This window comes from Euprymna scolopes, chromosome 14 (assembly GCF_053919585.1).
Source record: "Euprymna scolopes isolate OS-2025 chromosome 14, ASM5391958v1, whole genome shotgun sequence".
Lineage (NCBI taxonomy): Eukaryota > Metazoa > Mollusca > Cephalopoda > Sepiida > Sepiolidae > Euprymna > Euprymna scolopes.
In genome coordinates, this window is record NC_136495.1 from 19,253,038 (window position 1) to 19,277,221 (window position 24,184).

The following is a 24,184-nucleotide window of genomic DNA, read 5'->3' on the forward strand; positions in this document are numbered from 1 at the left end:
ATACAGACAAAAAGACAGGAGAAATACAGACAAAATACATAAAACACGAAAAGTAAATTTAAAACAATGTAACAAAACATTTAGGATTAGTTTAGAAAAAAAAAATAAAAAAAATAAAAATAAAAAATAAAAGTACTTAACATTTTTGCACTAGAGATTCCGCCAGCGGTTTTTTTATCAACTGTTAGCTAGCATATGGCTTACTAGAGTGACAGGAGATTTCTACTTCCGGATGACTTGGTCGAGTGCCTATCTATAGAATAAAAGTCGTAACGCTTCTATGTGTAAACAATATCTAATTTACATTTTTTTTTTTTTATTAAAAAAAATTCTAGCTTTTTTTTTTTTTTATAAAGTCCTAAGTTTATCTAGTCTAGAGAATAATTTCCGGCATTTTTTTTTTTCGTTAGTTGCCGGCATTTTGATTGTTTGTTTTCATCGTTCAGCTTTGTAGCAGGAGGGGGGACGGATAAGACGGAATACAGACAAAAAGACAGGAGAAATACAGACAAAATACATAAAACACGAAAAGTAAATTTAAAACAATGTAACAAAACATTTAGGATTAGTTTAGAAAAAAAAAATAAATAAAAATAAAAAATAAAAATACTTAACGTTTTTGCACTAGAGATTCCGCCAGCGGTTTTTTTATCAACTGTTAGCTAGCATATGGCTTACTAGAGTGACAGGAGATTTCTACTTCCGGATGACTTGATCGAGTGCCTATCTATAGAATAAAAGTCGTAACGCTTCTATGTGTAAACAATATCTAATTTACATTTTTTTTTTTTTTTTTTTTTTTATTAAAAAAAATTCTAGCTTTTTTTTTGTATAAAGACCTAAGTTTATCTACTCTAGAGAATAATTTCCGGCATTTTTTTTTCGTTAGTTGCCGGCATTTTGATTGTTTGTTTTCATCGTTCAGCTTTGTAGCAGGAGGGGGGACGGATAAGACGGAATACAGACAAAAAGACAGGAGAAATACAGACAAAATACATAAAACACGAAAAGTAAATTTAAAACAATGTAACAAAACATTTAGGATTAGATTAGAAAAAAAAATAAAAATAAAAAATAAAAATACTTAACGTTTTTGCACTAGAGATTCCGCCAGCGGTTTTTTTATCAACTGTTAGCTAGCATATGGCTTATTAGAGTGACAGGAGATTTCTACTTCCGGATGACTTGGTCGAGTGCCTATCTATAGAATAAAAGTCGTAACGCTTCTATGTGTAAACAATATCTAATTTACATTTTTTTTTTTTTTTATTAAAAAAAATTCTAGCTTTTTTTTTTTTTATAAAGTCCTAAGTTTATCTAGTCTAGAGAATAATTTCCGGCATTTTTTTTTTTCGTTAGTTGCCGGCATTTTGATTGTTTGTTTTCATCGTTCAGCTTTGTAGCAGGAGGGGGGACGGATAAGACGGAATACAGACAAAAAGACAGGAGAAATACAGACAAAATACATAAAACACGAAAAGTAAATTTAAAACAATGTAACAAAACATTTAGGATTAGTTTAGAAAAATAAAAATAAAAAAATAAAAAAAAAAAATAAAAATACTTAACGTTTTTGCACTAGAGATTCCGCCAGCGGTTTTTTTATCAACTGTTAGCTAGCATATGGCTTACTAGAGTGACAGGAGATTTCTACTTCCGGATGACTTGGTCGAGTGCCTATCTATAGAATAAAAGTCGTAACGCTTCTATGTGTAAACAATATCTAATTTACATTTTTTTTTTTTTATTAAAAAAAATTCTAGCTTTTTTTTTTTTATAAAGTCCTAAGTTTATCTAGTCTAGAGAATAATTTCCGGCATTTTTTTTTTCGTTAGTTGCCGGCATTTTGATTGTTTGTTTTCATCGTTCAGCTTTGTAGCAGGAGGGGGGACGGATAAGACGGAATACAGACAAAAAGACAGGAGAAATACAGACAAAATACATAAAACACGAAAAGTAAATTTAAAACAATGTAACAAAACATTTAGGATTAGTTTAGAAAAAAAAAAAAAAAAATAAAATAAAAAATAAAAATACTTAACGTTTTTGCACTAGAGATTCCGCCAGCGGTTTTTTTATCAACTGTTAGCTAGCATATGGCTTACTAGAGTGACAGGAGATTTCAACTTCCGGATGACTTGATCGAGTGCCTATCTATAGAATAAAAGTCGTAACGCTTCTATGTGTAAACAATATCTAATTTACATTTTTTTTTTTTTTTTTTTTTTATTAAAAAAAATTCTAGCTTTTTTTTTTTATAAAGTCCTAAGTTTATCTACTCTAGAGAATAATTTCCGGCATTTTTTTTTTCGTTAGTTGCCGGCATTTTGATTGTTTGTTTTCATCGTTCAGCTTTGTAGCAGGAGGGGGGACGGATAAGACGGAATACAGACAAAAAGACAGGAGAAATACAGACAAAATACATAAAACACGAAAAGTAAATTTAAAACAATGTAACAAAACATTTAGGATTAGATTAGAAAAAAAAATAAAAATAAAAAATAAAAATACTTAACGTTTTTGCACTAGAGATTCCGCCAGCGGTTTTTTTTATCAACTGTTAGCTAGCATATGGCTTATTAGAGTGACAGGAGATTTCTACTTCCGGATGACTTGGTCGAGTGCCTATCTATAGAATAAAAGTCGTAACGCTTCTATGTGTAAACAATATCTAATTTACATTTTTTTTTTTTTTTTATTAAAAAAAATTCTAGCTTTTTTTTTTTTTATAAAGTCCTAAGTTTATCTAGTCTAGAGAATAATTTCCGGCATTTTTTTTTCGTTAGTTGCCGGCATTTTGATTGTTTGTTTTCATCGTTCAGCTTTGTAGCAGGAGGGGGGACGGATAAGACGGAATACAGACAAAAAGACAGGAGAAATACAGACAAAATACATAAAACACAAAAAGTAAATTTAAAACAATGTAACAAAACATTTAGGATTAGTTTAGAAAAACAAAATAAAAAAAATAAAAATAAAAAATAAAAATACTTAACATTTTTGCACTAGAGATTCCGCCAGCGGTTATTTATCAACTGTTAGCTAGCATATGGCTTACTAGAGTGACAGGAGATTTCTACTTCCGGATGACTTGGTCGAGTGCCTATCTATAGAATAAAAGTCGTAATGCTTCTATGTGTAAACAATATCTAATTTACATTTTTTTTTTTTTTATTAAAATAAATTCTAGCTTTTTTTTTTTTTATAAAGTCCTAAGTTTATCTACTCTAGAGAATAATTTCCGGCATTTTTTTTTTCGTTAGTTGCCGGCATTTTGATTGTTTGTTTTCATCGTTCAGCTTTGTAGCAGGAGGGGGGACGGATAAGACGGAATACAGACAAAAAGACAGGAGAAATACAGACAAAATACATAAAACACGAAAAGTAAATTTAAAACAATGTAACAAAACATTTAGGATTAGATTAGAAAAAAAAATAAAAATAAAAAATAAAAATACTTAACGTTTTTGCACTAGAGATTCCGCCAGCGGTTTTTTTATCAACTGTTAGCTAGCATATGGCTTACTAGAGTGACAGGAGATTTCTACTTCCGGATGACTTGATCGAGTGCCTATCTATAGAATAAAAGTCGTAACGCTTCTATGTGTAAACAATATCTAATTTACATTTTTTTTTTTTTTTTTTTTTATTAAAAAAAATTCTAGCTTTTTATTTTTTTTTATAAAGTCCTAAGTTTATCTACTCTAGAGAATAATTTCCGGCATTTTTTTTTTCGTTAGTTGCCGGCATTTTGATTGTTTGTTTTCATCGTTCAGCTTTGTAGCAGGAGGGGGGACGGATAAGACGGAATACAGACAAAAAGACAGGAGAAATACAGACAAAATACATAAAACACGAAAAGTAAATTTAAAACAATGTAACAAAACATTTAGGATTAGTTTAGAAGAAAAAAAATAAAAAAATAAAAATAAAAAATAAAAATACTTAACGTTTTTGCACTAGAGATTCCGCCAGCGGTTTTTTTTATCAACTGTTAGCTAGCATATGGCTTACTAGAGTGACAGGAGATTTCTACTTCCGGATGACTTGGTCGAGTGCCTATCTATAGAATAAAAGTCGTAACGCTTCTATGTGTAAACAATATCTAATTTACATTTTTTTTTTTTTTTTTTTTTTTTTTTTATTAAAAAAAATTCTAGCTTTTTATGTTTTTTTATAAAGTCCTAAGTTTATCTACTCTAGAGAATAATTTCCGGCATTTTTTTTTTCGTTAGTTGCCGGCATTTTGATTGTTTGTTTTCATCGTTCAGCTTTGTAGCAGGAGGGGGGACGGATAAGACGGAATACAGACAAAAAGACAGGAGAAATACAGACAAAATACATAAAACACGAAAAGTAAATTTAAAACAATGTAACAAAACATTTAGGATTAGTTTAGAAGAAAAAAAATTAAAAAATAAAAATAAAAAATAAAAATACTTAACGTTTTTGCACTAGAGATTCCGCCAGCGGTTTTTTTATCAACTGTTAGCTAGCATATGGCTTACTAGAGTGACAGTTTCGCGCGAGAACTAATATTCAATTCTAAAAAACATTTTCCGCACGAATGAAAAAACAACAACAACAAAAATCGTTTTCACATAATATAAAAAAGAACCGTTTTCACATCACAAAAAAAGAACCGTTTACACCTCACAAAAAAAACACGTTTTAACATCACAAAAAAAAATACGTTTTCACATCACAAAAAAACCGTTTTTCACAGAAAAAAAAACAAACAAAAACAAAAAGCAAAGTTTTCACATCACAAAAAAAAAAACAATAATGAAAAACAAACCGTTTTCACATCACATCTCACATGTAAAACATTTGTGTTTTTAATTTACACGCCTCATTTAGGTTTTCTTTTTTATTACATTACGTTGGAATATCTTTTCCAGTTTTGATCATAGAAAGACGATTTGTAATAGTTTTTAAGAATTATATATTTTTAATAGATTATAACATGCTGAAAGTATTTGCATTAAAAACAATTTACCATTATCTATTAAAAAGGGAGATGATTTGAGGTCGAAGGTACGTCTTACGGGGTATTTTTGTGTCCAAATACTTAATTAAAAAAGAACTTTTCTCCCCGGCGGGGAATTGAACCCCGGTCTCCCGCGTGACAGGCGGGGATACTTACCACTATACTACCGAGGAGCGCCTGGAATTTAATAGAGACACTATTTATTTATAAGAAGGCCAGTATAAAACTGTGCCATTTAAAGTAAGTGATATTTCTATTCTATTTTCACATCACAAAAAAAGAACCGTTTACACATCCTAAAAAAACTGTTTTCATAAAACAAAAAAAATTATCACATCATAAAAAACACGTTTTCACAACACAAAAAAAACGTTTTCACATCACAAAAGAAAAGAACCGTTTTCACATCACAAAAAAACAAAAAACAAAAATAAAAAACAACGTTTTCACATCACATCTCACATGTAAAACATTTGTATTTTTAATTTACACGCCTCATTTAGGTTTTCTTTTTTATTACATTACGTTGGAATATCTTTTCCAGTTTTGATCATAGAAAGACGATTTGTAATAGTTTTTAAGAATTATATATTTTTAATAGATTATAACATGCTGAAAGTATTTGCATTAAAAACAATTTACCATTATCTATTAAAATGGGAGATAATTTGAGGGCGAAAGTATGTCTTACGTGGTATTTTTGTGTCCAAATCAAAATACTTAATTAAAAAAGAACTTTTCTCCACCGGTCTCCCGCATGACAGGCGGGGATACTTACCACTATACTACCGAGGAGCGCCTGAAATTTAATAGAGACACTATTTATTTATAAGAAGGCCAGTATAAAACTGTGCCATTTAAAGTAAGTGATATTTCTATTGAAAAAGTAGGTTGCTACTCTGAGCTAAAAATAAACTCTTGTTGGCGGTTGTATTTCGCCTGTTGAAAAACCAAGTCTACACAATTGATTTTGAAGTTACTAAACGTAAAGAAGTAAATCGCAGTTAAGCAGCTTGACCCGAGGCCACCGAGTTGTGGCCGTGTCTGAACATAATGCGATGAAAAAGTGTACACATACGCTAAATCGGGTTTATTATTATTATTATTATTATTATTATTATTATTATTATTATTATTATTGGGTGCTTACAAGGAGCTTTCAAACAGGCCATCAAAGATCTCTCCTTGAAAACAGCCGGTGTTGTTCCCTGGAAGCTGAGTGATTACAAGTCTCCTTAGGTTTCTAGTACTCTTGTACTCTTTCGATAATATTTGCAATTAAACATTGCCCTTTGGATAGTGCATTGTGCATGGTCATGAGTTTCCTGGTTTTCTGATCGAGCTGTCTCAGTTCTTCTTTAGTCCACCCTATGAACGGTCCAGAGTATCTTACAAGTGCCCATTTATTTAGACCTTTTATTAGGTTTCTGCTATATGATTTAGTTCCCGGGGATTTACTTTTTCTCTTGGGGTATTCTCTCTCTCCTTATTATTGGCTCACAAGGAGTTTTCAAAAAGGTCATGAAAGATCTCCCCTTGAAAACAGCCTGTGGTGTTCTCTGGAAGCTGAGTGAAAAGTCTCTCCAGTTTTCCAGTGTAGCCCATCTCTTCTGATAACATTTGCAAATTATTTGCATTATCGCAACAGTCGCTTACTATCGATTTCTCGCTAGCAGCGGCCATTGCTCTCAACTGGAATTAGAGAAAAAGAGAGAGTCAGACAGACAGACAGATGGAGAGAGTGTGTGTGTGTGTGTGTGTGTGTGTGAGTGTGTGAGAGAGAGAGAGAGAGAGAGAGAGAGAGAGAGAGAGAGAGAGAGAGAGAGAGAAATGCTTTAAGTATATCACATTTTGATTCTTACCAACTATTAGCTTGCTTAAAAGCTATAGGACCTTTTAAAACAACACCCCCATTATATATATTCAGTTCTAAAACCCATTCTCCGCACGAAAGAGACCCCCCCCCCAAAAAAATAAAAACCCCACCCGTTTTCACATCACATCTCACATGTAAAACATTTGTGTTTTTAATTTACACGCCTCATTTTGGTTTTCTATTTATTACATTACGTTGGAATATCATTTCCAGTTTGGATCATAAAAAGGCGATTTGTAATAATTTTGAAGAATCATATATTTGTAAAAGATTCTGACATACTGAACATATTTGCATTAAAAATAATTTACCATTATTATAAAGAGGGTGAAAATTTGATGTCGAAAAAATGCTTTACGTCGCATTTCTGTATCCAAACGTAAATATTTAATTAAAAGTTAAATCTCCCCGGCGGGGAATTGAACCCCGGTCTCCCGCGTGACAGGCGGGGATACTTACCACTATACTACCGAGGAGCGGTGTTGAACGACGCGACACGCTATTAATTTATAATCAGTATGACTGAAAACTGTGCCATGAAAAGTAAATGATATCTACGATGTAAAGTACTTGTCAAGCCGCAACTGAAAAGAAATTGCTACGGACGATTGCATTTCACATAAAAAATCTACAAGACTTACACAAATGAGTTCCTTGCTATTTTATATATATTTAGTTCGGGAACTATTTACTTAACTGAGATCAAAATAAGTTTACAAATAAAAAAATATTATTGGCTCACAAAGGAGCTTTCACACAGTTCATAAGGGATCTCTCCTTAAAAACTGCTTATATCGTTCTCTGGAAAGTGAGTGACAACAAATCTCCCCAGCTTTCCAGTGCTCTCCACCTCCTCTGATAACATTTGCACATTAATTTGCATTATCGCAACAGTAGCTTACCGGCGATTTCTCACTAGCAGCAGCTATTTGTCTCCACTGGAATTTGTGAAAAAGACAGAGAGAGTGAAAGAGAGAGAGAGAGAGTGAGAGAGTGAGAGAGAGAGAGAGAGAGAGAGAGCGAGAGAGAGAGAGATCTTAATTGCATCACATTTTGATTTGACCAACTATGAGTTGGCTGAAAAATTATATAACTTTTCAACACAACACACCCACATTACATACAAGTTAGAAAAGCATTTCATCCAAGGCATGAAAATTGTAAAAAAAAAATGTTTTTACTATGGGCTTTAAAAATAAAGGTTCAACATTCAGGTGTAAATTTATTTATCTTCAAAGTGCACTTTTATAAATTTTACAAAGTAAGGTATACAAATTTAATTTAAATTGAATAAAAAAAATTACCTTGGGTTTATTTTATATAATGTACATTTTGTTGCACTTAAAAAAAATCATCGAAAATTTTATATCTTTATCATTAATTGCTAGATGAAAGATAATGTTTTTAAATTGCAACCAAATGTGCATTACATGAAATAAATACAAGATAAATTTTTTTTATTCAATTTAAATTAGATTTTCATACCTTACTTTGTAAAATTTATAAAATAGCACTTTGAAGATAAATAACTTACATATTGAATCTTGTACCTTTATTTGTTATCGAATCTTGTACCGTTATTTGTTTATTGTTTAAAATTTTCATTACTTGAATGAAATGCTTTTCTAATTTGTATCTTATCTTTTTAAGTTTATATTTTAACACTCTCCTTCTCTCTATTTCAGTTTATATTTTTCCTCACACCACAATTTATTTTTGCAAACTCCTCTTTGTATTATTACAGGTCTGAATATTAACTCTGCTTCAGTTTGTATTTCTCCTCACACAACAACTCATTTTTTGCAACCCCCTCTTTGTAATACAGGTCTGAATAATGAGAAATCTGATTTTTTTAAAACAAAACTGTAAAATAACATTTTTAGATTAAATTTCTTTAAAATTCTTTAAGAATAGAAAATCTTTAAAATTCATTAAGAAACATATTTAATATAAGTTTCATTAACATATATTCAGTACACAACGAGAAAAATAGAGATGAAAATTTCAAAAGGATTGTATAACTGGTTACGGTCAATAGTAGTCCTCGCCAGCGAAAGTCTTTCTTATTGTTATTCTATTATTCATAACATTTTGTGCCCTGCTCTTTCACGCGAGAACTAATATTCAATTCTAAAAACCATTTTCCGTACGAATGAAAAAAACAACAACAACAAAAATCGCATTCACATCACATAAAAAAGAACCGTTTTCACATCACAAAAAAAAGAACCGTTTACACCTCACAAAAAAACACGTTTCCACATCACAAAAAAATACGTTTTCACATCACAAAAAACCGTTTTCACATCACAAAAAACAACGTTTTCACATCACAAAAAAACAACGTTTTCACATCACAAAAAAACCGTTTTCACATCACAAAAACAACGTTTTCACATCACAAAAAAAAACAAAACAAAAACAAATAGCAACGTTTTCACATCACAAAAAAAAAAAAAAATGAAAAACAAACCGTTTTCACATCACATCTCACATGTAAAACATTTGTGTTTTTAATTTACACGCCTCATTTAGGTTTTCTTTTTTATTACATTACGTTGGAATATCTTTTCCAGTTTTGATCATAGAAAGACGATTTGTAATAGTTTTTAAGAATTATATATTTTTAATAGATTATAACATGCTGAAAGTATTTGCATTAAAAACAATTTACCATTATCTATTAAAAAGGGAGATAATTTGAGGTCGAAAGTACGTCTTACGTGGTATTTTTGTGTCTAAATCTAAATACTTAATTAAAAAAGAACTTTTCTCCCCGGCGGGGAATTGAACCCCGGTCTCCCGCGTGACAGGCGGGGATACTTACCACTATACTACCGAGGAGCGCCTGAAATTTAATAGAGACACTATTTATTTATAAGAAGGCCAGTATAAAACTGTGCCATTTAAAGTAAGTGATATTTCTATTGAAAAAGTAGGTTGCTACTCTGAGCTAAAAATAAACTCTTGTTGGCGGTTGTATTTCGCCTGTTGAAAAACCAAGTCTACACAATCGATTTTGAAGTTACTAAACGTAAAGAAGTAAATCGCAGTTAAGCAGCTTGACCCGAGGCCACCGAGTTGTGGCCGTGTCTGAACAAAATGCGATGAAAAAGTGTGCACATACGCTAAATCGGGTTTATTATTATTATTATTATTATTATTATTATTATTATTATTATTATAATAATAATTGGGTGCTTACAAGGAGCTTTCAAACAGGCCATCAAAGATCTCTCCTTGAAAACAGCCGGTGTTGTTCCCTGGAAGCTGAGTGATTACAAGTCTCCTTAGGTTTCTAGTACTCTTGTACTCTTTCGATAACATTTGCAATTAAACATTGCCCTTTGGATAGTGCATTGTGCATGGTCATGAGTTTCCTTGTTTTCTGATCGAGCTGTCTCAGTTCTTCTTTAGTCCACTCTATGAACGGTCCAGAGTATCTTACAAGTGCCCATTTATTTAGACGTTTTATTAGGTTTCTGCTATATGATTTAGTTCCCAGGGATTTACTTTTTCTCCTGGGGTATTCTCTCTCTCCTTATTATTGGCTCACAAGGAGTTTTCAAAAAGGTCATGAAAGATCTCCCCTTGAAAACAGCCTGTGGTGTTCTCTGAAAGCTGAGTGAAAAGTCTCTCCAGTTCTCCAGTGTAGCCCATCTTCTGATAATATTTGCAAATTATTTGCATTATCGCAACAGTCGCTTACCATCGATTTCTCGCTAGCAGCGGCCATTGCTCTCAACTGGAATTAGAGAAAAAGAGAGAGTCAGACAGACAGACAGATGGAGAGAGTGTGTGTGTGTGTGTGTGTGTGTGAGTGTGTGTGAGAGAGAGAGAGAGAGAGAGAGAGAGAGAGAGAGAGAGAGAGAGAGAGAGAGAGAGAGAGAGAAATGCTTTAAGTATATCACATTTTGATTCTTACCAACTATTAGCTTGCTTAAAAGCTATATGACCTTTCAACACAAAACCCCCATTACATATATTCAGTTCTAAAACCCATTCTCCGCACGAAAGAGACCCCCCCCCAAAAAAAAACCCACCCGTTTTCACATCACATCTCACATGTAAAACATTTGTGTTTTTAATTTACACGCCTCATTTTGGTTTTCTTTTTATTACATTACGTTGGAATATCATTTCCAGTTTGGATCATAAAAAGGCGATTTGTAATAATTTTGAAGAATCATATATTTTTAAAAGATTCTGACATACTGAACATATTTGCATTAAAAATAATTTACCATTATTATAAAGAGGGTGAAAATTTGATGTCGAAAAAATGCTTTACGTCGCATTTTTATACCCAAACGTAAATATTTAATTAAAAGTTAATTCTCCCCGGCGGGGAATTGAACCCCGGTCTCCCGCGTGACAGGCGGGGATACTTACCACTATACTACCGAGGAGCGGTGTTGAACGACGCGACACGCTATTAATTTATAATCAGTATGACTGAAAACTGTGCCATGAAAAGTAAACGATATCTACGATGTAAAGTACTTGTCAAGCCGCAACTGAAAAGAAATTGCTACGGACGATTGCATTTCACATAAAAATCTACAAGACTTACACAAATGAGTTCCTTGCTATTTTATATATATTTAGTTCGGGAAATATTTACTTAACTGAGAACAAAATAAGTTTACAAATAAAAAAAAAATATTATTGGCTCACAAAGGAGCTTTCACACAGTTCATAAGGGATCTCTCCTTAAAAACTGCTTATATCGTTCTCTGGAAAGTGAGTGACAACAAATCTCCCCAGTTTTCCAGTGCTCTCCACCTCCTCTGATAACATTTGCACATTAATTTGCATTATCGCAACAGTAGCTTACCGGCGATTTCTCACTAGCAGCAGCTATTGGTCTCCACTGGAATTTGTGAAAGAGAGAGAGAGAGAGAGAGAGAGTGAGAGAGAGAGAGTGAGAGAGAGAGAGAGAGGTCTTAATTGCATCACATTTTGATTTTGACCACCTATGAGTTGGCTGAAAAATTATATAAACTTTCAACACAACACACCCACATTATATACAAGTTAGAAAAGCATTTCATCCAAGGCATGAAAATTGTTAAAAAAATGTTTTTACTATGGGCTTTAAAAATAAAGGTACAACATTCAGGTGTAAATTTATTTATCTTCAAAGTGCACTTTTATAAATTTTACAATGTAAGGTATACAAATTTAATTTAAATTGAATAAAAAAATTACCTTGGGTTTATTTTATGTAATGTACATTTTGTTGCATTTAAAAAAATCATCGAAAATTTTAGATCCATATCATTAATTGCTAGATGAAAGATAATGTTTTTAAATTGCAACCAAATGTACATTACTTGAAATAAATCCAAGATAAATTTTTTTTATTCAATTTAAATTAGATTTTCATACCTTACTTTGTAAAATTTATAAAATAGCACTTTGAAGATAAATAAATTGCATATTGAATCTTGTACCTTTATTTGTTATGGAATCTTGTACCGTTATTTGTTTATTGTTTAAAATTTTCATTACTTGAATGAAATGCTTTTCTAATTTGTATCTTATCTTTTTAAGTTTATATTTTAAAACTCTCCTTCTCTCTAAATCAGTTTGTATTTCTCCTCACACCACAATTTATTTTTGCAAACCCCTCTTTGTATTATTACAGGTCTGAATATTAACTCTGCTTCAGTTTGTATTTCTCCTCACACAACAACTCATTTTTTGCAACCCCCTCTTTGTAATACAGGTCTGAATAATGAGAAATCTGATTTTTTTAAAACAAAACTTTAAAATAACATTTTTAGATTAAATTTCTTTAAAATTCTTTAAGAATAGAAAATCTTTAAAATTAATTAAGAAACATATTTAATATATGTTTCATTAACATATATTCAGTACACAACGAGAAAAATAGAGATGAAAATTTCAAAAGGATTGTATAACTGGTTACGGTCAATAGTAGTCCTCGCCAGCGAAAGTCTTTCTTATTGTTATTCTATTATTCATAACATTTTGTGCCCTGCTCTTTCACGCGAGAACTAATATTCAATTCTAAAAACATTTTCCGCACGAATGAAAAAAACAACAACAACAAAAATCGTTTTCACATCAAATAAAAAAGAACCGTTTTCACATCACAAAAAAAAGAACCGTTTACACCTCACAAAAAAACACGTTTTCACATCACAAAAAAATACGTTTTCACATCACAAAAAACCGTTTTCACATCACAAAAAACAACGATTTCACATCACAAAAAAAACAAACAAAGACAAAAAGCAACGTTTTCACATCACAAAAAAAAAACAAAAATGAAAAACAAACCGTTTTCACATCACATCTCACATGTAAAACATTTGTATTTTTAATTTACACGCCTCATTTAGGTTTTCTTTTTTATTACATTACGTTGGAATATCTTTTCCAGTTTTGATCATAGAAAGACGATTTGTAATAGTTTTTAAGAATTATATATTTTTAATAGATTATAACATGCTGAAAGTATTTGCATTAAAAACAATTTACCATTATCTATTAAAAAGGGAGATAATTTGAGGTCGAAAGTACGTCTTACGTGGTATTTTTGTGTCTAAATCTAAATACTTAATTAAAAAAGAACTTTTCTCCCCGGCGGGGAATTGAACCCCGGTCTCCCGCGTGACAGGCGGGGATACTTACCACTATACTACCGAGGAGCGCCTGAAATTTAATAGAGACACTATTTATTTATAAGAAGGCCAGTATAAAACTGTGCCATTTAAAGTAAGTGATATTTCTATTGAAAAAGTAGGTTGCTACTCTGAGCTAAAAATAAACTCTTGTTGGCGGTTGTATTTCGCCTGTTGAAAAACCAAGTCTACACAATTGATTTTGAAGTTACTAAACGTAAAGAAGTAAATCGCAGTTAAGCAGCTTGACCCGAGGCCACCGAGTTGTGGCCGTGTCTGAACAAAATGCGATGAAAAAGTGTGCACATACGCTAAATCGGGTTTATTATTATTATTATTATTATTATTATTATTATTATTATTATTATTATTATTATTATTATTATTATTATTATTTTATTATTATTATTATTATTATTATTATTTTTATTATTATTATTATTATTATTATTATTATTATTATTAATATTATTGGGTGCTTACAAGGAGCTTTCAAACAGGCCATCAAAGATCTCTCCTTGAAAACAGCCGGTGTTGTTCCCTGGAAGCTGAGTGATTACAAGTCTCCTTAGGTTTCTAGTACTCTTGTACTCTTTCGATAACATTTGCAATTAAACATTGCCCTTTGGATAGTGAATTGTGCATGGTCATGAGTTTCCTGGTTTTCTGATCGAGCTGTCTCAGTTCTTCTTTAGTCCACCCTATGAACGGTCCAGAGTATCTTACAAGTGCCCATTTATTTAGACCTTTTATTAGGTTTCTGCTATATGATTTAGTTCCCAGGGATTTACTTTTTCTCCTGGGGTATTCCCTCTCTCCTTATTATTGGCTCACAAGGAGTTTTCAAACAGGTCATGAAAGATCTCCCCTTGAAAACAGCCTGTGGTGTTCTCTGGAAGCTGAGTGAAAAGTCTCTCCAGTTTTCCAGTGTAGCCCATCTCTTCTGATAACATTTGCAAATGATTTGCATTATCGCAAGAGTCGCTTACCATCGATTTCTCGCTAGCAGCGGCCATTGCTTTCAACTGGAATTAGAGAAAGAGAGAGAGTCAGACAGACAGACAGATGGAGAGAGTGTGTGTGTGTGTGTGAGAGAGAGAGAGAGAGAGAGAGAGAGAGAGAGAGAGAGAGAGAGAGAAATGCTTTAAGTATATCACATTTTGATTCTTACCAACTATTAGCTTGCTTAAAAGCTATATGACCTTTCAACACAACACCCCCATTACATATATTCAGTTCTAAAAACCATTCTCCGCACGAAAGAGAAGCCCTCTCCCCCCCCAAAAAAAACCCCACTCGTTTTCACATCACATCTCACATGTAAAACATTTGTGTTTTTAATTTACACGCCTCATTTTGGTTTTCTTTTTATTACATTACGTTGGAATATCATTTCCAGTTTGGATCATAAAAAGGCGATTTGTAATAATTTTGAAGAATCATATATTTTTAAAAGATTCTGACATACTGAACATATTTGCATTAAAAATAATTTACCATTATTATAAAGAGGGTGAAAATTTGATGTCGAAAAAATGCTTTACGTCGCATTTTTATACCCAAACGTAAATATTTAATTAAAAGTTAAATCTCCCCGGCGGGGAATTGAACCCCGGTCTCCCGCGTGACAGGCGGGGATACTTACCACTATACTACCGAGGAGCGGTGTTGAACGACGCGACACGCTATTAATTTATAATCAGTATGACTGAAAACTGTGCCATGAAAAGTAAACGATATCTACGATGTAAAGTACTTGTCAAGCCGCAACTGAAAAGAAATTGCTACGGACGATTGCATTTCACATAAAAATCTACAAGACTTACACAAATGAGTTCCTTGCTATTTTATATATATTTAGTTCGGGAAATATTTACTTAACTGAGAACAAAATAAGTTTACAAATAAAAAAAAAAAATTATTGGCTCACAAAGGAGCTTTCACACAGTTCATAAGGGATCTCTCCTTAAAAACTGCTTATATCGTTCTCTGGAAAGTGAGTGACAACAAATCTCCCCAGTTTTCCAGTGCTCTCCACCTCCTCTGATAACATTTGCACATTAATTTGCATTATCGCAACAGTAGCTTACCGGCGATTTCTCACTAGCAGCAGCTATTGGTCTCCACTGGAATTTGTGAAAGAGAGAGAGAGAGAGAGAGAGAGAGTGAGAGAGAGAGAGAGAGAGAGTGAGAGAGAGAGAGAGAGGTCTTAATTGCATCACATTTTGATTTTGACCACCTATGAGTTGGCTGAAAAATTATATAAACTTTCAACACAACACACCCACATTATATACAAGTTAGAAAAGCATTTCATCCAAGGCATGAAAATTGTTAAAAAAATGTTTTTACTATGGGCTTTAAAAATAAAGGTACAACATTCAGGTGTAAATTTATTTATCTTCAAAGTGCACTTTTATAAATTTTACAATGTAAGGTATAAAAATTTAATTTAAATTGAATAAAAAAATTACCTTGGGTTTATTTTATGTAATGTACATTTTGTTGCATTTAAAAAAATCATCGAAAATTTTAGATCCATATCATTAATTGCTAGATGAAAGATAATGTTTTTAAATTGCAACCAAATGTACATTACTTGAAATAAATCCAAGATAAATTTTTTTTATTCAATTTAAATTAGATTTTCATACCTTACTTTGTAAAATTTATAAAATAGCACTTTGAAGATAAATAAATTGCATATTGAATCTTGTACCTTTATTTGTTATGGAATCTTGTACCGTTATTTGTTTATTGTTTAAAATTTTCATTACTTGAATGAAATGCTTTTCTAATTTGTATCTTATCTTTTTAAGTTTATATTTTAAAACTCTCCTTCTCTCTAAATCAGTTTGTATTTCTCCTCACACCACAATTTATTTTTGCAAACCCCTCTTTGTATTATTACAGGTCTGAATATTAACTCTGCTTCAGTTTGTATTTCTCCTCACACAACAACTCATTTTTTGCAACCCCCTCTTTGTAATACAGGTCTGAATAATGAGAAATCTGATTTTTTTAAAACAAAACTTTAAAATAACATTTTTAGATTAAATTTCTTTAAAATTCTTTAAGAATAGAAAATCTTTAAAATTCATTAAGAAACATATTTAATATATGTTTCATTAACATATATTCAGTACACAGCGAGAAAAATAGAGATGAAAATTTCAAAAGGATTGTATAACTGGTTACGGTCAATAGTAGTCCTCGCCAGCGAAAGTCTTTCTTATTGTTATTCTATTATTCATAACATTTTGTGCCCTGCTCTTTCACGCGAGAACTAATATTCAATTCTAAAAACATTTTCCGCACGAATGAAAAAACAACAACAACAAAAATCGTTTTCACATCATATAAAAAAGAACCGTTTTCACATCACAAAAAAAAGAACCGTTTACACCTCACAAAAAAACACGTTTTCACATCACAAAAAAATACGTTTTCACATCACAAAAAACCGTTTTCACATCACAAAAAACAACGATTTCACATCACAAAAAAAACAAACAAAGACAAAAAGCAACGTTTTCACATCACAAAAAAAAACAAAAATGAAAAACAAACCGTTTTCACATCACATCTCACATGTAAAACATTTGTATTTTTAATTTACACGCCTCATTTAGGTTTTCTTTTTTATTACATTACGTTGGAATATCTTTTCCAGTTTTGATCATAGAAAGACGATTTGTAATAGTTTTTAAGAATTATATATTTTTAATAGATTATAACATGCTGAAAGTATTTGCATTAAAAACAATTTACCATTATCTATTAAAAAGGGAGATAATTTGAGGTCGAAAGTACGTCTTACGTGGTATTTTTGTGTCTAAATCTAAATACTTAATTAAAAAAGAACTTTTCTCCCCGGCGGGGAATTGAACCCCGGTCTCCCGCGTGACAGGCGGGGATACTTACCACTATACTACCGAGGAGCGCCTGAAATTTAATAGAGACACTATTTATTTATAAGAAGGCCAGTATAAAACTGTGCCATTTAAAGTAAGTGATATTTCTATTGAAAAAGTAGGTTGCTACTCTGAGCTAAAAATAAACTCTTGTTGGCGGTTGTATTTCGCCTGTTGAAAAACCAAGTCTACACAATTGATTTTGAAGTTACTAAACGTAAAGAAGTAAATCGCAGTTAAGCAGCTTGACCCGAGGCCACCGAGTTGTGGCCGTGTCTGAACAAAATGCGATGAAAAAGTGTGCACATACGCTAAATCGGGTTTATTATTATTATTATTATTATTATTATTATTATTATTATTATTATTATTTTATTATTATTATTATTATTATTATTATTTTTATTATTATTATTATTATTATTATTATTATTATTATTATTAATATTATTGGGTGCTTACAAGGAGCTTTCAAACAGGCCATCAAAGATCTCTCCTTGAAAACAGCCGGTGTTGTTCCCTGGAAGCTGAGTGATTACAAGTCTCCTTAGGTTTCTAGTACTCTTGTACTCTTTCGATAACATTTGCAATTAAACATTGCCCTTTGGATAGTGAATTGTGCATGGTCATGAGTTTCCTGGTTTTCTGATCGAGCTGTCTCAGTTCTTCTTTAGTCCACCCTATGAACGGTCCAGAGTATCTTACAAGTGCCCATTTATTTAGACCTTTTATTAGGTTTCTGCTATATGATTTAGTTCCCAGGGATTTACTTTTTCTCCTGGGGTATTCCCTCTCTCCTTATTATTGGCTCACAAGGAGTTTTCAAACAGGTCATGAAAGATCTCCCCTTGAAAACAGCCTGTGGTGTTCTCTGGAAGCTGAGTGAAAAGTCTCTCCAGTTTTCCAGTGTAGCCCATCTCTTCTGATAACATTTGCAAATGATTTGCATTATCGCAAGAGTCGCTTACCATCGATTTCTCGCTAGCAGCGGCCATTGCTTTCAACTGGAATTAGAGAAAGAGAGAGAGTCAGACAGACAGACAGATGGAGAGTGTGTGTGTGTGTGTGTGAGAGAGAGAGAGAGAGAGAGAGAGAGAGAGAAATGCTTTAAGTATATCACATTTTGATTCTTACCAACTATTAGCTTGCTTAAAAGCTATATGACCTTTCAACACAACACCCCCATTACATATATTCAGTTCTAAAAACCATTCTCCGCACGAAAGAGAAGCCCTCTCCCCCCAAAAAAAAAACCCCACTCGTTTTCACATCACATCTCACATGTAAAACATTTGTGTTTTTAATTTACACGCCTCATTTTGGTTTTCTTTTTATTACATTACGTTGGAATATCATTTCCAGTTTGGATCATAAAAAGGCGATTTGTAATAATTTTGAAGAATCATATATTTTTAAAAGATTCTGACATACTGAACATATTTGCATTAAAAATAATTTACCATTATTATAAAGAGGGTGAAAGTTTGATGTCGAAAAAATGCTTTACGTCGCATTTTTATACCCAAACGTAAATATTTAATTAAAAGTTAAATCTCCCCGGCGGGGAATTGAACCCCGGTCTCCCGCGTGACAGGCGGGGATACTTACCACTATACTACCGAGGAGCGGTGTTGAACGACGCGACACGCTATTAATTTATAATCAGTATGACTGAAAACTGTGCCATGAAAAGTAAACGATATCTACGATGTAAAGTACTTGTCAAGCCGCAACTGAAAAGAAATTGCTACGGACGATTGCATTTCACATAAAAATCTACAAGACTTACACAAATGAGTTCCTTGCTATTTTATATATATTTAGTTCGGGAAATATTTACTTAACTGAGAACAAAATAAGTTTACAAATAAAAAAAAAAAATTATTGGCTCACAAAGGAGCTTTCACACAGTTCATAAGGGATCTCTCCTTAAAAACTGCTTATATCGTTCTCTGGAAAGTGAGTGACAACAAATCTCCCCAGTTTTCCAGTGCTCTCCACCTCCTCTGATAACATTTGCACATTAATTTGCATTATCGCAACAGTAGCTTACCGGCGATTTCTCACTAGCAGCAGCTATTGGTCTCCACTGGAATTTGTGAAAGAGAGAGAGAGAGAGAGTGAGAGAGAGAGAGAGAGAGTGAGAGAGAGAGAGAGAGAGGTCTTAATTGCATCACATTTTGATTTTGACCACCTATGAGTTGGCTGAAAAATTATATAAACTTTCAACACAACACACCCACATTATATACAAGTTAGAAAAGCATTTCATCCAAGGCATGAAAATTGTTAAAAAAATGTTTTTACTATGGGCTTTAAAAATAAAGGTACAACATTCAGGTGTAAATTTATTTATCTTCAAAGTGCACTTTTATAAATTTTACAATGTAAGGTATAAAAATTTAATTTAAATTGAATAAAAAAATTACCTTGGGTTTATTTTATGTAATGTACATTTTGTTGCATTTAAAAAAATCATCGAAAATTTTAGATCCATATCATTAATTGCTAGATGAAAGATAATGTTTTTAAATTGCAACCAAATGTACATTACTTGAAATAAATCCAAGATAAATTTTTTTTATTCAATTTAAATTAGATTTTCATACCTTACTTTGTAAAATTTATAAAATAGCACTTTGAAGATAAATAAATTGCATATTGAATCTTGTACCTTTATTTGTTATGGAATCTTGTACCGTTATTTGTTTATTGTTTAAAATTTTCATTACTTGAATGAAATGCTTTTCTAATTTGTATCTTATCTTTTTAAGTTTATATTTTAAAACTCTCCTTCTCTCTAAATCAGTTTGTATTTCTCCTCACACCACAATTTATTTTTGCAAACCCCTCTTTGTATTATTACAGGTCTGAATATTAACTCTGCTTCAGTTTGTATTTCTCCTCACACAACAACTCATTTTTTGCAACCCCCTCTTTGTAATACAGGTCTGAATAATGAGAAATCTGATTTTTTTAAAACAAAACTTTAAAATAACATTTTTAGATTAAATTTCTTTAAAATTCTTTAAGAATAGAAAATCTTTAAAATTCATTAAGAAACATATTTAATATATGTTTCATTAACATATATTCAGTACACAGCGAGAAAAATAGAGATGAAAATTTCAAAAGGATTGTATAACTGGTTACGGTCAATAGTAGTCCTCGCCAGCGAAAGTCTTTCTTATTGTTATTCTATTATTCATAACATTTTGTGCCCTGCTCTTTCACGCGAGAACTAATATTCAATTCTAAAAACATTTTCCGCACGAATGAAAAAACAACAACAACAAAAATCGTTTTCACATCATATAAAAAAGAACCGTTTTCACATCACAAAAAAAAGAACCGTTTACACCTCACAAAAAAACACGTTTTCACATCACAAAAAAATACGTTTTCACATCACAAAAAACCGTTTTCACATCACAAAAAACAACGATTTCACATCACAAAAAAAACAAACAAAGACAAAAAGCAACGTTTTCACATCACAAAAAAAAAACAAAAATGAAAAACAAACCGTTTTCACATCACATCTCACATGTAAAACATTTGTATTTTTAATTTACACGCCTCATTTAGGTATTCTTTTTTAATACATTACGTTGGAATATCTTTTCCAGTTTTGATCATAGAAAGACGATTTGTAATAGTTTTTAAGAATTATATATTTTTAATAGATTATAACATGCTGAAAGTATTTGCATTAAAAACAATTTACCATTATCTATTAAAAAGGGAGATAATTTGAGGTCGAAAGTACGTCTTACGTGGTATTTTTGTGTCTAAATCTAAATACTTAATTAAAAAAGAACTTTTCTCCCCGGCGGGGAATTGAACCCCGGTCTCCCGCGTGACAGGCGGGGATACTTACCACTATACTACCGAGGAGCGCCTGAAATTTAATAGAGACACTATTTATTTATAAGAAGGCCAGTATAAAACTGTGCCATTTAAAGTAAGTGATATTTCTATTGAAAAAGTAGGTTGCTACTCTGAGCTAAAAATAAACTCTTGTTGGCGGTTGTATTTCGCCTGTTGAAAAACCAAGTCTACACAATTGATTTTGAAGTTACTAAACGTAAAGAAGTAAATCGCAGTTAAGCAGCTTGACCCGAGGCCACCGAGTTGTGGCCGTGTCTGAACAAAATGCGATGAAAAAGTGTGCACATACGCTAAATCGGGTTTATTATTATTATTATTATTATTATTATTATTATTATTATTATTATTATTATTATTATTATTATTTTTATTATTATTATTATTATTATTATTTTATTATTATTATTATTATTATTATTATTATTTTTATTATTATTATTATTATTATTATTATTATTATTATTATTAATATTATTGGGTGCTTACAAGGAGCTTTCAAACAGGCCATCAAAGATCTCTCCTTGAAAACAGCCGGTGTTGTTCCCTGGAAGCTGAGTGATTACAAGTCTCCTTAGGTTTCTAGTACTCTTGTACTCTTTCGATAACATTTGCAATTAAACATTGCCCTTTGGATAGTGAATTGTGCATGGTCATGAGTTTCCTGGTTTTCTGATCGAGCTGTCTCAGTTCTTCTTTAGTCCACCCTATGAACGGTCCAGAGTATCTTACAAGTGCCCATTTATTTAGACCTTTTATTAGGTTTCTGCTATATGATTTAGTTCCCAGGGATTTACTTTTTCTCCTGGGGTATTCCCTCTCTCCTTATTATTGGCTCACAAGGAGTTTTCAAACAGGTCATGAAAGATCTCCCCTTGAAAACAGCCTTTGGTGTTCTCTGGAAGCTGAGTGAAAAGTCTCTCCAGTTTTCCAGTGTAGCCCATCTCTTCTGATAACATTTGCAAATGATTTGCATTATCGCAAGAGTCGCTTACCATCGATTTCTCGCTAGCAGCGGCCATTGCTTTCAACTGGAATTAGAGAAAGAGAGAGAGTCAGACAGACAGACAGATGGAGAGAGAGTGTGTGTGTGTGTGAGAGAGAGAGAGAGAGAGAGAGAGAGAGAGAGAGAGAGAGAGAGAGAGAGAAATGCTTTAAGTATATCACATTTTGATTCTTACCAACTATTAGCTTGCTTAAAAGCTATATGACCTTTCAACACAACACCCCCATTACATATATTCAGTTCTAAAAACCATTCTCCGCACGAAAGAGAAGCCCTCTCCCCCCCCCAAAAAAAAAACCCCACTCGTTTTCACATCACATCTCACATGTAAAACATTTGTGTTTTTAATTTACACGCCTCATTTTGGTTTTCTTTTTATTACATTACGTTGGAATATCATTTCCAGTTTGGATCATAAAAAGGCGATTTGTAATAATTTTGAAGAATCATATATTTTTAAAAGATTCTGACATACTGAACATATTTGCATTAAAAATAATTTACCATTATTATAAAGAGGGTGAAAATTTGATGTCGAAAAAATGCTTTACGTCGCATTTTTATACCCAAACGTAAATATTTAATTAAAAGTTAAATCTCCCCGGCGGGGAATTGAACCCCGGTCTCCCGCGTGACAGGCGGGGATACTTACCACTATACTACCGAGGAGCGGTGTTGAACGACGCGACACGCTATTAATTTATAATCAGTATGACTGAAAACTGTGCCATGAAAAGTAAACGATATCTACGATGTAAAGTACTTGTCAAGCCGCAACTGAAAAGAAATTGCTACGGACGATTGCATTTCACATAAAAATCTACAAGACTTACACAAATGAGTTCCTTGCTATTTTATATATATTTAGTTCGGGAAATATTTACTTAACTGAGAACAAAATAAGTTTACAAATAAAAAAAAAATATTATTGGCTCACAAAGGAGCTTTCACACAGTTCATAAGGGATCTCTCCTTAAAAACTGCTTATATCGTTCTCTGGAAAGTGAGTGACAACAAATCTCCCCAGTTTTCCAGTGCTCTCCACCTCCTCTGATAACATTTGCACATTAATTTGCATTATCGCAACAGTAGCTTACCGGCGATTTCTCACTAGCAGCAGCTATTGGTCTCCACTGGAATTTGTGAAAGAGAGAGAGAGAGAGAGAGAGAGAGAGAGTGAGAGAGAGAGAGAGAGAGAGTGAGAGAGAGAGAGAGAGGTCTTAATTGCATCACATTTTGATTTTGACCACCTATGAGTTGGCTGAAAAATTATATAAACTTTCAACACAACACACCCACATTATATACAAGTTAGAAAAGCATTTCATCCAAGGCATGAAAATTGTTAAAAAAATGTTTTTACTATGGGCTTTAAAAATAAAGGTACAACATTCAGGTGTAAATTTATTTATCTTCAAAGTGCACTTTTATAAATTTTACAATGTAAGGTATAAAAATTTAATTTAAATTGAATAAAAAAATTACCTTGGGTTTATTTTATGTAATGTACATTTTGTTGCATTTAAAAAAATCATCGAAAATTTTAGATCCATATCATTAATTGCTAGATGAAAGATAATGTTTTTAAATTGCAACCAAATGTACATTACTTGAAATAAATCCAAGATAAATTTTTTTTATTCAATTTAAATTAGATTTTCATACCTTACTTTGTAAAATTTATAAAATAGCACTTTGAAGATAAATAAATTGCATATTGAATCTTGTACCTTTATTTGTTATGGAATCTTGTACCGTTATTTGTTTATTGTTTAAAATTTTCATTACTTGAATGAAATGCTTTTCTAATTTGTATCTTATCTTTTTAAGTTTATATTTTAAAACTCTCCTTCTCTC

The 24,184-nt window shown here is 32.0% G+C and overlaps 10 non-coding genes across 10 annotated transcripts; all 10 read right to left on the reverse strand.

Annotated features, from left to right (window-relative positions):
* Positions 1-5,091: 5,091 nt before the first annotated feature.
* Positions 5,092-5,163, reverse strand: Trnad-guc (transfer RNA aspartic acid (anticodon GUC)). The gene has a single exon. It is a non-coding gene; the product is annotated as a tRNA-Asp (tRNA).
* A 2,107-nt stretch (positions 5,164-7,270) lies between these two features.
* On the reverse strand, positions 7,271-7,342 carry Trnad-guc (transfer RNA aspartic acid (anticodon GUC)). Its single transcript has one exon. It is a non-coding gene; the product is annotated as a tRNA-Asp (tRNA).
* A 2,296-nt stretch (positions 7,343-9,638) lies between these two features.
* Positions 9,639-9,710, reverse strand: Trnad-guc (transfer RNA aspartic acid (anticodon GUC)). The gene has a single exon. It is a non-coding gene; the product is annotated as a tRNA-Asp (tRNA).
* A 1,493-nt stretch (positions 9,711-11,203) lies between these two features.
* On the reverse strand, positions 11,204-11,275 carry Trnad-guc (transfer RNA aspartic acid (anticodon GUC)). Its single transcript has one exon. It is a non-coding gene; the product is annotated as a tRNA-Asp (tRNA).
* Positions 11,276-13,474: 2,199 nt separating this feature from the next.
* Positions 13,475-13,546, reverse strand: Trnad-guc (transfer RNA aspartic acid (anticodon GUC)). Its single transcript has one exon. It is a non-coding gene; the product is annotated as a tRNA-Asp (tRNA).
* Positions 13,547-15,109: 1,563 nt separating this feature from the next.
* Positions 15,110-15,181, reverse strand: Trnad-guc (transfer RNA aspartic acid (anticodon GUC)). Its single transcript has one exon. It is a non-coding gene; the product is annotated as a tRNA-Asp (tRNA).
* A 2,207-nt stretch (positions 15,182-17,388) lies between these two features.
* Trnad-guc (transfer RNA aspartic acid (anticodon GUC)) lies at positions 17,389-17,460 on the reverse strand. The gene has a single exon. It is a non-coding gene; the product is annotated as a tRNA-Asp (tRNA).
* A 1,526-nt stretch (positions 17,461-18,986) lies between these two features.
* Positions 18,987-19,058, reverse strand: Trnad-guc (transfer RNA aspartic acid (anticodon GUC)). Its single transcript has one exon. It is a non-coding gene; the product is annotated as a tRNA-Asp (tRNA).
* Positions 19,059-21,258: 2,200 nt separating this feature from the next.
* Trnad-guc (transfer RNA aspartic acid (anticodon GUC)) lies at positions 21,259-21,330 on the reverse strand. Its single transcript has one exon. It is a non-coding gene; the product is annotated as a tRNA-Asp (tRNA).
* A 1,594-nt stretch (positions 21,331-22,924) lies between these two features.
* Positions 22,925-22,996, reverse strand: Trnad-guc (transfer RNA aspartic acid (anticodon GUC)). Its single transcript has one exon. It is a non-coding gene; the product is annotated as a tRNA-Asp (tRNA).
* Between the last annotated feature and the right edge of the window lie 1,188 nt (positions 22,997-24,184).